The following is an 18,862-nucleotide window of genomic DNA, read 5'->3' as shown; positions in this document are numbered from 1 at the left end:
TATGTGTTATGTACCTAATCTATTTCACCGATCCACAAATCTATTTCTTGGCCAGATTGTTGTGATTACTGCTTTGTAATGTGTTTTGAAATCTGATACTGCTAGGCCACCTTCCTTCACATTTTTTTCCTTTGATTCTTTTGATATTCTTGACCTTTTGTTCTTCCAGATGAATTTTGTTATTATTTTTTCTAGCTCTATAAAATAATTCTTTGGTAGTTGGATTGGTATGGAACTGAATAAGTAAATTAATATAGGTAGAACTATCATTTTTATTATATTGACTCAACCTACCTATGAGCAATGAATATTTCTCCAGTTGTTTAGATCTGTCTTTATTTGTGTGAGAAAAAGTTTTGTTCACAATTGTGTTTGTATTGTCCCTGACTTTGCCTTGGCAGGTAGACTCCCAAGTATTTTATATTGTCTACAGTTATTTTAAATGGAAGTTCTCTTTCTATCCCTTCCTACTGGGTTTTGTTGGTAATATATAGGTATGCTGATGATTTCTGGGGGTTCATTTTATAACCTGCTAAAATTGTTAATTGTTTCAACTAGATTTTTAGTTGATTCTCTAGGTTTTTCTAAGTAAACCATCATATCATCTGCAAAGAGTGATAATTTTGTTTCCTTGTTGCCTTTTTTTATTTCTTCGATTTCTTTTTGTCTTATTGTTATTCCTAGCACTTTAATACATCATTAAATAATAGAAGTGATAATAACAGTATATCCTTGATTCACCCCGATCTTATTGGAAAGAGTTTTAGTTTATGCCCATTATAGATCATGCTTGCTCTTGGTTTTAAATAGATATTACTTATTTTAATAAAGGTTCCATTTATTCCTGTGTTTTCTGGTGGGTTTTTTTGCTCATTTGTTTTGTTTGTTTTAAGGAATGAGTGTTGTATTTATTCAAATGCTTTAATCCTTTGATTTTTATTTGTTGTTATTCATATGGTCAATTAAGCTTATAGTTTTCCTAATATTGAAACAGCCCTATATTCTTGGCATCCATATCGCATTATTAGAATGTATGAACTTTGTGGTATATTGCTGTAATCTCTTTGCTAGTATTTTATTTAAAATTTTTGCATCAATAGGGATTAGGGAAATTGGCCTATAGTTTTCTCATTCTGTTTTTACTCTCCCTGGTTTAGGTATCAAAATCGTATTTGTGTCAAAAGAAAGTTGGTAGGACTCCTTCTGTATGTATTTTTTTCAAACAGTTGATATGGAATTGAGGTTAATTGTTCCTAAGTGTTTGGTAGTATTTACTTGTAAATCCATCTGGTTCTGGGGATTTTTTTCATAGGGAGCTCATTTATGGCTTGTTCAATTTCTTTTTCTAAGGTAGGATTATTTAAATGGATCTTTCTTGGTGATGCATTCAACCTTTTCATACATTTCCTTCCATCCTGTTTTCTTCTATCTATCCTTCTCTCCGTCTCTGTCTGTCTCTGTCTCTCTGTCTCTGTCTCTGTCTCTGTCTCCTGTACCTCCTCAAAATTCTATTTTGATTCTGACCCTGCCTCCCTTAATCTACCCTCCTTTTTATTGGTGATGCATTCAACCTTTTCATATTTGATCTTGGTAAATTTAGTTTTGTTTTTTCAAATCAAATTAAACAATGGTTTATTTTATTGTTTGTTTTTTTCCCATAAAACCAGCTTCTGTTTTTATTTATAAGTTCAATGTTTTTGTTTTGTTTTTTACTTTCAATTTTATTAATTTTTCCTTGGCTTTTCAGTATTTCCATTTTGATGTTTAAGTACTTTGAATTTGTTCTTTTTAATAGTATTTTTAGTTGCATGTCTAATTCATTTATTAATGTATGTGTTAAGAGATAGAAAATTTCCTGAGAACTGCTTTGGCTGCATACAACAAATTTTGGTATATTATCTCATCATTCTTTTTAATGATATTATTGATTGTTTCTGTGATTTGTTCTTTGACTCGCTCATTCTTGTGGATTAGATTATTTAGTTTCCATTTAATTTTCAATCTATGCTTCCATAGCCTTTTATTGAATATAATTTTTATTGCATTTTGATCTGAAATAGTATTTCTAGTATGGTCTGAAAAAGTATTTATAAGGTTCTGACCTAGTATTTGGTCAGCTTTTGTGAAGGTGCCATATATATATCTGAAGACAAGGTATTCCCCTTTTTATTCCTGTTCATTTTTTTCCCCAGAAGTCTGTCATATCTAAAATTCTACTCATCTCCTTAACTTTTTTCTTACCTATTTTATGGTTAGGTTTAACTAGCTTTGAGAGGGGAAAGTTGAGGTCCCCCTCACAGTTTTACTGCCTTTTTCCTCCTGGAACTCATTTAACTTTTTCCTTTTAAGAATTTGGATGTTCTGCCATTTGGTGCATATATATTTATTATTGAAATTACTTCATTGTCTATAGCACCTTCTATCAAGATGCAGTTTCTCTGCTTATCTCTTTTAATTAGATCATTTTAGCTTTTGCTTTGTCTGAGATCATGATTGCTACCTCTGGCTTTTTTATTTCAACTGAAGCATAATAGATTCTCCTCCAGCCCTTTATTTTGACACTATATGTCTATTTCAATTGTTTCTTTTTTTGTAAACATCATATTGTTGAATTCTAGTTTCTAATATTTTCCTCCATCCTGTTTTCTTCTATTTATCCTTCTCTCTGTCTTTGTCTCTGTCTCTCTCTCTCTGTCTCTGTCTCTATCTCTCTCTCTGTCTCTGTCTCTCTCTCTCCTGTACCTCCTCAAAATTATATTTTGCTTCTGACCCTGCCTCCCTTAATCTACCCTCCTTTTTATAACCCCTTCTCTTCCCACCCCTCCTTTTCTCTTTCACCCTACCCTACTACTTCCCTGTTGGGCAAAATAGATTTCTATACTCAACTGAGTGTACGTGTATATTTTTCCTTTGAATTAATTCAGATGAGAGTGAGGTTCAAGGGTTGCTCATCCTATCACCATTTTCCTCTCCACTGTCAAAACTCTTCTTTGCATGCCTCTTTTATATGAGATATGATTTGTCATACCTGAATAAGTCTCTGCCCCTACTACCAAAAAGATGGTGATTTCTTTCAACAAAATATAGTATGTGTTAGGGTGGAGGTGAGGGAGAAAAGAAGAGAAGAATTTGTAAGATTTGTTAGCTCTCTTCCTTCTATTTCACTACTCTATATCTTTTTTTTTATCATTTTATTTTACTCATTTAATCTGCCCATTGGCTTTAATTAAATTTTCTTAAGGCTCATAAGCTTTCTCACCAAATAGATTATACTTCAACTTTATCTTTAATCAGCTGGATGGTTATAATGCAAATACTTAGAAGGGTACATGCCCTAATAAATCTGAGCTTTAAATTCTTAGTTTTAATTACAGCAGTTCTGAGACTTTAAAGTTGTTTTGTCTTTTGATTTGTACTTTGCCAGAATTGAGTATTCTCCTTTTCATTTTTTATTGAAATACGCTAGAGTTCACTTAGATTTGCATAGCCTTGAATTAGTGCTTCCTTTGATCCTTTTCCCCCCCTGCCTGGTAGGAAGGAAGTACTTTTTTTTTTTTTCCTGTTTCAAGACAATTCTCTGTTGAACTTCTTTGTCATTCACTTATTCATTTTTTAAATACTTTTTGAGTATCTTACTATGATTGAGGCAGTATGTGAGGTGTAATGGGTCATAGTTAAAAAGTGCTTTATGGTTTACCAAGAACTTTCATCACAAAGACCCTGTGAGGTAGAACATGCAAATAATATTATCCCGATTTTACAGATGAGAAAACTAAGACTTAGGTTTTTTAAGTGATTTGCCCAAGTTGATGTAGGCTATGAGTGACAGAGCCAGAGCTTGAGCTCAGGTCTCCCGGGTCCAAGTCCACTGTTCTTTCTACTGTGTCATGCTACCTTTAATTTTTTTTTTAATTTATATTTTCAGTTCCAAATTCTCTCCTTCCCTCTAGCCATTGAGAAGACAATTCAATACCCATTATACATGTGAAGTCATGCAAAATATACTTCCATATTATGCTACCTTTCTAAAAACAATATTGAATAAGATCTATTTCCCTTGAAAGGGCTTATAGTCATAGCATTTTAGCGTAAGGACTTAATCTGGAGTACCTAATTAATTTTATGTGCTTACAGAGAGGTGAGCCATTGTTTGGAATTTTGCTTCTCTTTATGTAGGGTGTAGACATGCCCATTGGTTACTTCTCATTGAACTTCCACTTCCCTGATGAGTAATTGCGTTTCAGTGATTGGGGATGATTTGGTTGGCTCTAGTTGTGAGCTGGAGCCACCACTTTGTTCTGTGTCTAAAAAAGGCATCAAATACATCTACACTGGAGAAACAAAAGAACCTGGACTTTGCCACACACTTCTATCATGACTTATTCAGATCGTGCAAGTGTGATGTATAAAAAGTTCCAGAGACCTAGTTTCTGGGTAATTAATCATTTTATTAATAATCTAGCATGTTAATAAAAGAGGTCAGTGGCACTCTCAAATGCCAAAGACCTGGAGGTAGGCTCACAGTTTATATGCCCTTGGAAGAGCAGGTGTTCCTGAGGATAACAGTCAACTCTGATTGGTTAACAGTTAATTAGAGAATGAATATTACAATGAGAAGTGGGCTATATTACAGTGAGGGTCTTGAGGTACATGACACTGAGCATATAAATCTTGGTTAAAGAGACTTAGCAATTTCTATATCATCTATCTGACAAAAGGGGGAATCCACATTTTCACAGACCTGTCTGAGTAAATACAATGAGCAGGAATCCACTCTTTTGCCTAAACTTGGAATTTCTTTTTCTGTCTTTGATTAGATCTTGGCCTGGGTAAATCTTTGCCCAAGATTTCTCACAGTGGTTGATTTCTGGATGAGGAAGTAGAAAAAGAGAAAAACCTTGGTCCCAATACAATAATTAGTTATTAAATGCAAGAGAGAAATACTTATTTCTCTCACGAGTTTGATGGGAAAGGGACTGCCTATTTACTTATCCCAAATTTATTTCCCTTCTGTGAAAATTCAAGGCTCTTTGGATAGTAGCATTGTAAGGCCAGAGACCTGCGGGTCCAGTTTGTTCAAGGTAGTAATCATTGGATTATTTGGGGGTTGACTCTCTAACCACATCAACCTTGTTTTCCTTCCTCAGGGGAAGTCCAAATCACAGAGTGGCATTTTGAGTCTAAAAGACTGTATACATCCTTGGGTTAAAAAGTAGGACTCACTGGAAAGGGGAGGATCATATATTTAGAGTTAGAAGGGGCTCTTAAAGAACATCTAGTCTAATCCTTTCATTTTACAGGTAAGGAAACAGGCCCAGAGAGGCTGAGATGAGTATTTTTATGGGACCCACAGAAGCTCTTACCATTTCAGTGGTAAGGTACTTCAGTGACTTGCATATAATCTACCTGAGATTCCCAGATGGAATTATAAGTAAGGAGGAAAAAAGAGTCAAAGAAGTAAAAGTTTATTGTTGTTTTGGTATCATCATCATTATTATTTATATAGCACCTACTGTGTGCCAGGCACTGTGCTAATTACTTTAAAATATTGTCTCACTTGATCCTTATAACAACCCTGGGGCCCCACTTACCCCCACTTTACAGATGAGGAAACTGAGATAAAACAGAGGTTTAGTAATTTGCCCAGGGTCACGTAGCTATTAAGTGTCTGAGGCCAAATTCAAACTCAGGTCTTCCTGACTGCAAGCCCAGCATTGATACTGTGCCATCTAGCTGGCCCACATCCTATATTTAACCAAAATGGGTTTATGTGACCCTAGAATTTGGAGCACTAGACAATATTACATTAGAGTTAGAAGAGACCTTAAAGGTCATCTACTCATTTCATTTTAAATGAGGAAACCGGAACCAGGGAGGTTGACTTGCTCAAGGTCACACAAGTAGTGAGTGGAGTGTCTGAACAACAGATGTGATACATACACATATATCTACACTAGCTGGCACTTACATGCTTCTTTACGCACATCTCATTTGAACCTCACAGCAGCCCTGTAAGATAAGTGCTACAGTTATTCCCTTTTTATGGATGAGGAAACTGAGTCTCAAGTTAAAAGACAAGTCCATGTCGTACAAGTGTCAAAGGCCAAGTGTTCCAGATACCAAGCCCAGTACTATCTCATCATCTCTACCACCCTGCCCTTGGTACTGTGATAATATGATACTTAAAGCATCCTTGAATAATTATCACATCCTTCATAATTTATATTTGTTAACATAACAGTTACTTTTTCCATTGGAATGTGATCAGACTATTAAAGATTACTTTGTAATATTGTATTCATTAAGATTCATTTCTAAGGCATTAGACTTTATTTGAAATTTTAAGTTTAAAAATAGGTCAACATCCATGAAATTGTAATATCAAAATTAATCCTACACCTACTACCCACTCCCTAATTTGCATCATCAGAAAAGTTGGGTGGAGCTAATCTGCTATGATTTGCTCAGACTTCCACATGGGTGGACACCTGGGCTTAGTGCTAAAGGCTGGCCTTGGTTAGTAAAAGATAACGATTTTCTCAGTGAGTCCAATTATACTCGTGTATGAATATACAACTATTGAAGTTGTCTGTTATTTCTATAGCAACCTCATCAAGTTAAATAATTCTAATGTCTTTTACTGATATGATAAACCTTCCCTACTTGAATAGTAACATTAACTGAAATGCTAATAAGTTCCATGTAACTTATACTGATGTATAAGTTAAATAAATCAGTACTTCTAGGTTTTCGCCAACATTTTATTTAATGCTAACATTTTTCTCTTTAAATGTACTTGGTTACATTTCAAAGAAATTCAAATATTTCTTTTGACATCTACTAACAATAGACCCTAATGGAGTTTCTCAAGTTAGGTAAATTTTTATACTTAAAAACAGAGGGTTTTGTTTTGTTTTTTTAAATAATAGGAGAATGTTGGAGGAGTTAGCTGAAGAAAATTAAATGTCTTTTATTACATTTGATCTTTCTGTCTTTAGTTTTTGATGTGGGCATGGGTTTTAGTGTGGGTATGTGTGGGGTGTGATGATGGGTTATCAGTAAAAATCCTTCAATGGGCATGTTTATCTGTATGTATACACACATACATACACACATGTCAAATATACATATGCATACGTATATGCAACAAATATAAACATTTGTATATGATAAATGTAAACATGTACGTGGTTTGGGATTATTAGTAAAAATTCTTCAGTATGTTTATATGTTGCATTATATATACACACTTAATGTGTACATATAATAAATATAAACATTTATAGCTCATGAATGTAAACATGTCTATAAGTGTATGTATACATATACACATTCACATGCATATCATTTATGTAAATGTATGCATGTACCTATACATGCATGCATGCATGTGCACAAATATATATATGGATACACACTGTGTGTGTGTGTGTGTGTGTGTGTGTGTGTGTGTGTAATTTGTGGATCCATCCTCCTTAACAAAAAATATTCTCACTGGAGATAGACTAGAAATTTTTACTCCCAGCCTATATCATAATCCTCACTGGGGAAGAAGAGAACTGTAAATGAGAGTTACTAATTGGAGGGGGAGGGGAAATTTTGATTGCTTAATATCGTAGAGTTCCTACTTGTTTTCTCTCAGAGTACTCTGCCCCAACTCTCTTAGGGTAGAGGGAAACTTATGCAAACTGGGTCCAATCAAAAGTGGATCCAAATTGTCATGACTTGTGCAAAGCGCCAAGCACCAGGGACAAAGGGCAGAGACGTATACACTTCCTAACTGACACTTGTGGAACCATGGATACTGACCCCATCCAAGAGATCCTACAGAGCTTTCAGCCAGACTGCCTGTCTTTGGAAGTTTTTAAAAAACATTGTCTCCAGGATTCCATTAAGCTGTAACTATGTTTTTATTTTGCTCCCCTTTGTTTCCTAGTGTTTAGTTGATAAATACAATACGATATAACACAATTCTTCATTATCTCCTCCTGTCCATCATTAATGGCAACAGCAAACATTTTTATTGTTGTCTCAAAAAGTAGAGGGCATTCTGAAACACGGTCTGGCAGAGGGAGGGGTGAAAAAGAGTGGGGCAGGGAAGAGAGACAGAGAGAGAAACACAGAGAGAGAGAGAGAGAGAGACAGAGACAGACAGACAGACCCAGAGAGAGAGAGAGAGAGAGAGAAAGCGCACAAGCGCTGGTCCCTCAGTCCAAAAGACCTAGTTTTAAGTCTGGCCTTGTACACTAGTTTTGTGACCATGAGCAACTCACAAGTATTTTTCCTCATCACCTACCTGACAGGATTGTTGTGAGGCTCAAATAAGATAATGTATATAAAGTACTATGCAAACCTTAAAGCTCTATAAAAATGTCAGAGATTAATAACACAAAGAGATATGTCAGATGTGTAACCTAATGTTCTTGTCATAATGTTCCTGTAGCAAATGAGCAAAAGGAAAGCATTTGGAAAATACTCAAATGGTGAATTAGTGTGTTTGTTTTATATATGTGTACCTACATGACCTATATATAGCTATGTTAAGCTATAAGATTTACAATTTGAATCCAATAGGAACTTTCATAACCTTTAGAAAAATCTCTCTGTATATATATATATATATATACATACATGTATATGCATGTAAAATACATCATATGTGTATGTGTATATAGTGTGTAGACAGACACACATATATAACATTTTAACAAATTAAGAAGCAGCTAAGTAGCATAGTGAATAGCTAGCTGGGCCTGGAGTCAGGAAGACTCACCTTCCTGAGTTCAAATCTGATGTCAAACACTTCCTAGCTGTATGACCCTGGGCAAATCACTTAACCCTGTTTGCTTCAGTTTCCTCCTCTGTAAAATGAGTTAGAGAAGGAAGTGGCAAATCTCTCTAGTGTCTTTGCCAAGAAAAGCTCAAATGGGGCCACAAAGAGTCAGACACAATTGAACAATGAGAGAGAGAGAGAATCTAATTCTGAAGGGGGAAATTTAAAAAAGTTATTACTGTAAAATTAATATATTAGTTTCTATTTTTTTTCCCTCAAAGTACCTGGTTACTCAATATAAAGGGAATACAGTGTGTGTGTGTGTTTAGGGAGTATAGCCCTTTGGTTGTTGAGAGGAAATAGAGCCAATGTTGCTAGTTCCATGAACTTCATTCAGCCATTTCAATTTTGTTCTTGAAATGCTTTGCATGAATCAGGGCTAAATCAGGGGCATAATACGGTTGACAGAATCTCCTCTCTATCTTTGCAGTTTTACTAAGAACTCCCAAGATGATTTGCAAGGACCAAGGCTGACAACTAGAGGAATGGTAGAAGTTAAATGAAATTTTCTGACCATAATTCAAATAAAAGTTTAGAACTGGAAGGATCTAAATGGCAGCAAGGTCAAAAGGTAAAAAAAAAAATGCAAAACACCACTAACCAGATTTAAATGTTAAGGACTTCTCTAGTTAATCTATCTAGTGTAGCTGACTGGGCTCTGGAATCACAGAAGAGCTGAAATTGCCCTGGAGCTCTGTGCTAAAAGCTGATACGGCTACAGCTGTGCTTCAGCAGAGACACCAGCAGATGTCAGCAGGTGCTCATCAGAAGAGGCAGCTTTGCAGCCTGATGACAACAGTTTTGTTAGGGGAGCAAACAGCAGCCTTTTTGGAAGAGAAGGAACTCCTCCACCTCACTAAGGCCAATTCCCCTGCATAGATGTACTTTTGTAAGTTCCCAGCTACAAGTTTGCCTCTTCATGTATCTCCTGTCCCTCTGGTTGTATGGTAACCTCCCTCAGGGGGGTATTGGGTGCTTGTCTCAGGTGGAGAGAGTCAGTTGTTAAATTTTCAAGGTAACCATTTATACCTTAGAATTTGGCAATCTCTGCAAATTAGAACTTGATTTATTGTTTTGTGATTGCTTAGACTTAAGAAAGTAATGGAGAAAATATTAATAATTCAAATTAAATTTTAAAATGTGTCCTGCTTGTATCTTTTCCCCCCCTCAAATTACTGCTTCCCCCCCCCCACAAAATGCTTTACTAGCATACTCCTGCCTGAAAAGAGATTGTAATCCTATTATATGGGGAGAAATCTTTCTCATCTTTTATTTTTCTATTTTACGTAATTAAATGTGTTTTGTTTGTTTTATTTTTCTTTCGGTTTTTTTTTTTTTTTGCTTGAATCTCCTTTGGGTCATTTAGTAGAAGAAACACCTCTGTGGGTTTCTTGAGCTATGGGTGTTGAGTGTATGCTGACTCACAATGTGACTCAATCAGGGGGTCCCACTAATGGTGGTCCCAGATGCTCTATATACATATAAAAAATACATTTAAATTTCCAGTAAGATGTAAGTGGTTTTGTACTTTTGGGATAAAACACACACACACACACACACACACCACTTGCTTACTCTTTTTTTTGTTTGTTTTTGTTTTCAGGATTGTAGGCTAACAAAGGAGTGGGACCTCAGGAAATTTAGTAAAACTTGTAACAAGAGAAGTATTATCAATAATTATTAGAATTGCATATTTTCTGACATGAGGGATCTGCAAAGTCAGAGCAAACATTGCTTTTCAAGAGTCCAGAATGAGTCATTTAGTTTGGAGAGAGATTGTGCCTCTTCTCAAAGTTGGAGGCTTTACCTACCTTCATGTGCAATTTGCCTTCCGGTGGTAGTGTGGCATCCAGATGCTGCTCTAACATATTCATGGATGAAATGCCTGCTGCTGCCTCCAGCATTCTGTTTTCCATACAGATTACCTTCTCTATAAAGAAATACTTCTTAGATTCCCTTAAGGTCTCATCATTTCCCACCACCAACTTTCTTTTGTTTTTGCAACTCACCTTTTCACACAGTTTTAAAATATCAGATTTTTTTTTCTCTCTCAAATATTTTGCTCATTGACTACACCCTCCCTCCTCCCCCAGGATACTTTGCTACTTCTGTTTGCTTTTTTTATTTTTGTGAAAAAATTTCATCAATATATTTTATATTGATTATATTTCCCCTATATCTCTTCTCTTTCTCACTCCTGGAAAGCTATCCCATATAATAAATTTTTTAAAAAGTTTAAAGAAAATTTAAAGAGAAAGAAGAGACAAAACAGCCAATAAAATGAATCAATACATTGAAAAAATACGCACTGATTCACACCTTTGGACGTCCCACTTGTGAAAGGCTATGGAAGGAAGAATCTTCTATTTGTGGTCATGTTTGTTCTTTGTAATTTTGTAATAATCACTTTCAGTTGTTAGATTCTTTTTGTAGTTTTTCTTTCCATTTACATTATTGTAGTCATTTTGTATATTATTTTCTTAGCTCTGCTTACTTCACTTAGTTCATGTAAGCCTTTCCATGCTTCTCTATATTCATGATGTTTCAATTATTTCCCATCTAAATCTGGGAGCACAGAGGGGCCAGAGTATCTTAGGTTTGCTTTGCACATATAGTCATACCTGCTTGGAAAATAAGATTGTGTAACCTTTGTTTAATTGAACTTTTTTGTGTTATATGTATGTATACATACATATATGAATGTGTATATATAATAATTTACAGTAAAAAACTTATTTCTTGTGGCATAGTAATATTCTATTATACATGTGCCACAGTTTGTTTTGCCACTCTGTTTTCAAAAGAAGTACTACTATAATTATTTTGGTGTGTGTAGAGCCTTTCTTTTTTGAATTTATTATTAAATATGGCATAAAATGTCATTCCAAACCTAGCTTCCCCATTTTTCCAACAGTTTATATAAAATAGTTCTTTCCTAAGCAATTTATGTTGTCAAGTTTATCAAATGCTGGGTTCCTGAGTTCCATTATTTCTGAACCTCCCTTGTTTAGTGTTCCGTTGATCTACTTCTTTATTTTTTTTATTAAGTTCCAAATGGTTTTTGATAACTGTTGCCTTGTAATATAGTTTGAGGCCTGGAGGTGTAATTCCCCATTCATTCCTACTCTTTTCATTATTTCCCTTTATAATTTAGGTCTTTTGTTCTTTCAAATGAATTTATTATTTTTGTTCTACAAATAATCCTTGTGACAGTTTAACTGGAATAGAATTATTAAAACGATAAATTAACTTTGACAGTATTGGCATTTTTATTATTTTGGCACGGCCTACCCATGAGCACTGAATCTTCCTCAAGCTTTTAAAATCGTTCTTTATTTCTTTAAGGAACACTATGTAATTGAATCTATACAAGTATTTTGTGTGCTTTAGTAGATTGACCCCAAGTATTTTATGAATTTTGTAATTATTTGGAATGGAATTTTCCTTTTTATTATTGCCTCTTAGCTTTTGTTACTATTATACAGTAGTGATGTCAAACTCAAATAGAAAATGAACCACTAATCTATCTGTATGTAGGGATCCCTACAGACAGCATATGGACTTAGTTTTAAAATGTGATGTTTTCTGCCTTATTGTATTTTATATATTTTGTTAAATATTTTCTAATTACATTTTAACCTAGTTCCACTGTGGTCAGGAGTGTTGTGGGTCACATGTGGCCAATGGGCTGCATGTTTGCTGTCTATTATAAAGAGATGCTGTTGAGATTTTTGTGGGTTTGTTTTATATCTTGCAAATTTGCTGAAGTTATTGTCTCAGTTACTGACTTTGCTGATTTCCTAGGATTTTTTAAGTAAACTACCATGTCTTTAGCAAATATGGATCCTTGCTTTCTGTATTTTTAATTTTTATGGAACAAAACAGGAAACCATCTGATGTAGAACATTTCACATAGTGCTTCTCCCTGTTCGTTCTACCACATTTGTCTGTTTTCCTTCTTGGATTTTGACCTCGACGTTATATTTATAAACATGAATGTACATATCTACATGCACAGTTCCTAACAACTAACTTATTACATTTATACCAAGAAACTTAATTACATTTTATTGTTTTGACTGTATCTATATATCATTATTAATGCTTTTGCCTGGTTTAGCCCATCTTCGGAGAACTCTCAGCAGATAGGCTAAACCAGGTTTAGGGTAAATGACAGGCCTCAAACCCATCGGTGAGTTAGGGGTATGTCTACTCCAAGCACGTAAAGACTTTCCCTGTTAGAATGGGCTGATGAGAACAATTGGTTGCAAGGGCCATGAAGGTGGCTGAAACAAGCAATGTGGAGTGCTATCCTATATACAACAATCCTTTATTAAACACCTACTCTGTATAAGGCAGGGTGCTAGGTACTAGAGTTATAAAGACAAAAGTAAGACCACCCTCTGCCCTAAAGGAACTTCCTTTAGGAAGTTCCTCTCATCTAATTGTGATGAGAAAACTGAGGATCAGAAAGCTGAAGTGATTGATACATGGTCCTACAGCTAGTTAACAGAAGAGCTGAGTTTCAAACCCAAGTCTTTCAGGTCCTGGTGCAGGGCTCTTTCTGTTACACTTATAGGAATATGTATAGACACATATAACTGAAAACAACTCAACTCTTTTAACATATTATTTTTCACAATCGCATATAATTGGAAACGTAATTCCACTATCTTTGTTCTGTTCAGGTGCTGTTGCTGTTGTTGTTCAGTTATGTCTGACTCTTTGTGACCCCATTTGGCATTTTCTTGGCAAAGAAACTTGAGTGGTTTACCATGTCCTTATCCAGCTCATTTTACAGATGAAGAAACTGAGGCAACAGGGTTAAGTGACTTACCCAGGGTCACACAGCTAATAAGTATCAGAGGCTGGTTTTCAACTCAGGTCTTCCTGATTCCAGGCACTGTGCCACCCAGCTACCTTAAGTATCTGGGAACTGGATGAACAATGAGAAGTAGGGAGGGAAAGTGTGTAGGATAAACTAAAAAGGCAAATCATTTAATTCCGCTGGCTCTCAGTTTCCTCATCTATAAAATGGGAGGGTTGAACTAAATGACCTCTAAGGTCCCTTCTAGCTCAAAATCTCTGCTTTTGTGGTCTATATCAGAGTTCTGATTTCCTAGGAGGGGACAACAGAAAGCCCAGATATGAGATCTGGACACAAAAATTATTTCTGAGGCCATTAAATGTCATTCTATAGCAGAGCCAGTGAACTAGCAACTTACTCCTCACTGCTTCTTCCAGGGAAGGGGTTATAATGGAATCAATCCTCCCAGACCACATCTTTCTCCACCACTCAAGGAGGCCCAAAGAGTGGACCTTTTCATCTAGTCATAGCCTATAAGGTCACTTCCCTTCATTAATGATGGAGACTGTCCCCAAGATACTCTAGTTTCAAGCAACTCATATGACTAGAGATCTATTAGAAAAGCTGAGGGTTTTTCAATGGCTCTAGATCCACAAAGATTTTTTCTTTTACTAGTCAGAGTTGCTTAGAAAAATATAGATTTTTAATACAGGGTATTAATGAAATTATCTATCTTGAGTCCTCTGGTCAGAGAGGAAATATCTTCTGCTATTAGACAGAGGAGCAGCTAGGTGGGTACAGTGGATGGAGTACTGGGCCTAGAGTCAGGAAGACTCATCTTCCTGAGTTTAAATGTGGCTGCAGACATCTACTAGCTGTGTGACTCTGGTCAAGTCACTTAACCCTGTTTGCCTCAGTTTTCTTCAAATGTGAAAACCTCTCCACTCCACAAAGAGTCAGACATGACTTAAAAGACTGAACAACATTAGACAGAGAGTAGAATCTCTTCCCTATCTTACACTTTCTAGATTTTAGCTAGTCTTCGTGTTTTCCATTAACTTTCTCTGTATTCCACCTATGATCAAATAAACCATTCATGGCATTTCAAGTTCAAAATACTGTTTTACATGGAGAGAAACAGAATCAAAAATAAAAGAATCAGTTTTAAGCATAAAATACATAAATCAGAAATGGGATCCAGTTGTTCCCAGATAACTGAGATGGATAGGAAGCAAAACCCTCCATGATATTTGGGAGCTTTTCCCACTGGTGTTAAAGATCACTTGTCCTAGTCTGAAGCCCTTCTGATTCCTAGAGTAGCATCTGTCCTTGAAACTTGCCCAATCTCTAATCTTGGACTGAATATAGCAAAGGCATCCCCGGCAACCTTATCAATCTCCATGGACAGGACACAGCTTCCATGACATTTTCTGGTCTATGGCTCTTCTCATTCTGATTCCTCCTGATCTCTCTTACCACCTTGTTTGTTTATTTATTTTTTTAATCTTGTGTAGATTTTTAAGTTTAGCTCTGTGTCACAGTCATATACAGTCAAGTCTCATAAGCCACAGAAGTGAACATCTAAGGCCATGGGTTTCCCAGTCCAAATCCACCAATCAACCTTACTATTAGTTTTTCAGAAATTTTGTGGAATGGAGAGATCTTTTGTCCTCCCCCAAACTCCTTCCTCTAGGACTTATTATGACATATTTGGCATTTCCCATTACTGATTATATTATTCGTTTTTTGTTTCTCATACAAGTGTATCCTATCTCCCCACTAAATCATAAGCTCTCTAAAGGACAGGGACCTTTTTTTTCTCTTTTAGTTGTACACTAAACCTGCCACATAATTCAAAACAAATATAGGAAATAAAACTCTTCATTTATTAAATGTCTAGTGTGAAGAGTACTCTACTCTGCTAAACACTAGAGGAGATACACAATTTAGGTATAAGAGATTCCCTGCTCAGTTCCTTTCAAAGGATAGGCACTCATTGCTTGATTAACATTAATTGATTTGTAGAATGGGTAGACTTAAAGAATTTTCCCCAGCTATAGTATGACTTTTTTGTGTTGTCCACTGTCCCCAAAACTAAGAAATGCCTTTTTGAGGTATGCTTAATAACTAGAACGCTCTATTCTGTGAACTTCTTCAAAGTACTTTGGTATCAGTCAAGGAGGTTTACAAGAGATGATCAAGTCTTTAGATATACCATCAGTAAAAGAAAAAAAGTATGAGAAAGAAATACTAGAAGAATGTTATCTTATCAATCTTTGCTTTCCTTAATGTGCCCATTTTTCCCTCCACTTTATCACAGGTAGGTGGTTTGGGTTCTTATTGTTCTAGTTTGCAGTAGTCTCCTTCTTGGCCTCCCTGCATCCATTTTTCTCTCCTTTATTATTTGTCCTCAACAGAGTCTTGGAATACAAGGTGGACCACGTCACTCCCTTTCTCAAAGATTGGCTCCTGATTGCTTTTAGGACAAAAAGCAAACTCCTCTTCACTTGGCATTTTAAAGTCCTTGTTTATCTGGATCCAATCTAACTTTCCAGGATGATTAGATATGATTCTCTTCTCCAGCCAGGACGGCCTACTGACTGTTCTCCATGCATGACAATCCATCTCCTGTTTTCATGCCTTTGCACAAGCCCCCTGTTTTGCTTGAAATGCTCCCCCTCTTCACCTTTGGCTCTTTCTCCTTCCCCTTCAAACCCACCCAGGGCTGTTCAAGGCTCAACGAAAGAGCCATTTCCTTCCAGAAGACATTCCTAATTCCTCTAGGTGGTAGTGATTTACCCACTGCCAAATCACTGTGTATTTATTTGGAGCAAGCATGTATATGTGAGAATGTGTATGTGTATGTTTATGTAGATGCATGTATATGCATGTGTGTGGTCCCATAAACACATATGTAATATATGTATATGCATGTAAATGTAAGGATCTGCACATGTGGTGCATATGAATATATACACATATATAGTATGTGTATATACATATACATATGTGTAGATCTATCTCTGTGTGTGTGTGTGTGTGTGTGTGTATGCAAGGATTTAGTAAGCACTTACTACATGATGTCAGGCACTGTGCTAATCACTGAGGATTCAAATTAAAAAATGAGGCATAATGCCTGGCATATAGTACATGCTTACTAAAATGCTTACTAAATTTTTTGTTACTGAGTTAAAAATAAAGAAGGGAAATTTTAAAAAATGATCCTGTATATTATAGAATACACATTTATAACAGGCACCATATTCATCCAGAAACATTTATTGAGTGCCTGCTGTATATAAGACAAATGAGGTGCAGCGTGATCAGTGAAAAGGACACTAGATTTGGAATCACGAGGACCTGGATTTGAATTCTATCCCAGACACTTAACTGTGTATTAGACCTTGGGCTACTGCCTTAACTTCCTTATACTTCAATATCCTCATCTATAACATGAGGGAATTAGACTTGATGGCCTCTTAAGGTCCCTTCTAGCTCGAAATCTATGGAGATCCAAAGAATTAGAGGAGATCATCCCTAGCCTTGTAGAACAATGTCCTCTTGCTTGGTACTCCAGCTGTGCCCTAGATCTCTGGAATTCTAAGTGGTCATTGTTCCCCACCACCATCCTGACCCAGGCCCATCACACTGCTACACGCAGTGCATCCTCATGCATGCTACGGTTCGCTTCCAAGTACAGCCTCCCCCACTTTCTGATTTTGGCTCTGGGAAAAAGTAATCAGCGCTAACATTTCTGGAAAGGAATCAATTGACCTATGGCTTCATTCCCTATCCATGTGATTTCCCTGACCAAAATACTATTTCCTGGGCACTCCTCCGCATCTGTGTTATTTTTACCTAATGAGATGTTTTTGAAAGCAGAGGCTATCTTCCTTTTTTTATTTGTATGCCCAGTGCTTGGAACAGAGTAAGTGCTTAATAAATGCTCATTCATTCTTTCATCTACTTGGTTTATATATTGATTTAGATATTGGTATACTTGGTTTAGATATTTGGTTTACTTCAGATTTGTGAATAGAGATCAAGTATATATGTATACATGTGTATGTATGTGTGTCTTCACACACATGTTTACATGTTTGTATGCTTAAGTACATATATATAAAATCTCATCAGATATAAAATAAAATTTGGGTACTAAACAAAATTATATGAGCACTTGTTCAGTACAATGAAAGATTGTACTATCTAGACAGGATATTATATATTGAGATTAGCATGCATTTTGGCATATGGACATGGTAAATTTTCACTTAGTAAACCTATTTATTCTATGAGACAGCCTTTATAGCTCATTGAGAACAAAATAGATGCTTTAATGAGCTGTCCAAATTCTGAATTATATAGATTTTAAAATATCTGTGTAATGAACAAAATTCCTTACAAGTATTTTCCATGCCAATATTTTTTTAAATGAATATCATTGGATTTAAAATTTAAAATTTGATTCAGTTTAAAAGATTTTTTAAAGAACTCTATGTCCCACTTGGCTTCTTTTGCCTTGTTTGTTGCTGAGCCATGTCTGACTCTTCATGACCCTGTATAGGGTTTTCTTAGCAAAGATACTGGACTGGTTTGCCGGTTCCTTCTCCAGTGGATTAAGGCAAAGAGAGGTTTAGTGACTTACCCAGGTTCACACAGCTAGGTAAGTGTCTTGAGGCTACATTTGAACTCAGTTCTTTCTGACTCCAGGCTCCTTGCTCTATCCACTGAGCCATTTAGCTGTTTAGACATATTATTTACCCTCAAAAATACCCCACTGATTTAAACAATAACAACAACAAAAAAAAAACAGGAACAACAAAATCTCTTTCTGAGATACAAAGTTGGGATTTAGTTGAAAAGGGAAGAGAAAAAAAAGCAACTGAGAAAGGAATGTTATTTGTTTTATTTTCAAACCCTTATTGGTCTAAAGTTCTTAGAAACTTTTTTAAGAAGATAACTTTTTTCCTAAGATGTTTTTAGAAGATACATTTTAATGAATGTTCTACCACTCTCTTTTGAATGCAGCTAATGCCCTTTCCCAGCTGGGGAATGGCATTTTAATGAGACAATACTGTATTTCTAAGCAGGAGGTCTTACTTTGAAAGGGAGTTTGACTAAGAATTTCAGTCCCCTCTGGAAGCTAGGAAAATCAGAGATGCTCAGTGCAGCTTTCAAGCAAGTCTTATTGATTCAGAAATTGTTGGGTCTAAACGCAT

This window comes from Vombatus ursinus, unplaced genomic scaffold, assembly GCF_900497805.2.
Source record: "Vombatus ursinus unplaced genomic scaffold, bare-nosed wombat genome assembly UNPS02014791.1, whole genome shotgun sequence".
Taxonomy (NCBI): Eukaryota; Metazoa; Chordata; class Mammalia; order Diprotodontia; family Vombatidae; genus Vombatus; species Vombatus ursinus.
Note: the sequence above shows the minus strand (reverse complement) of the source record.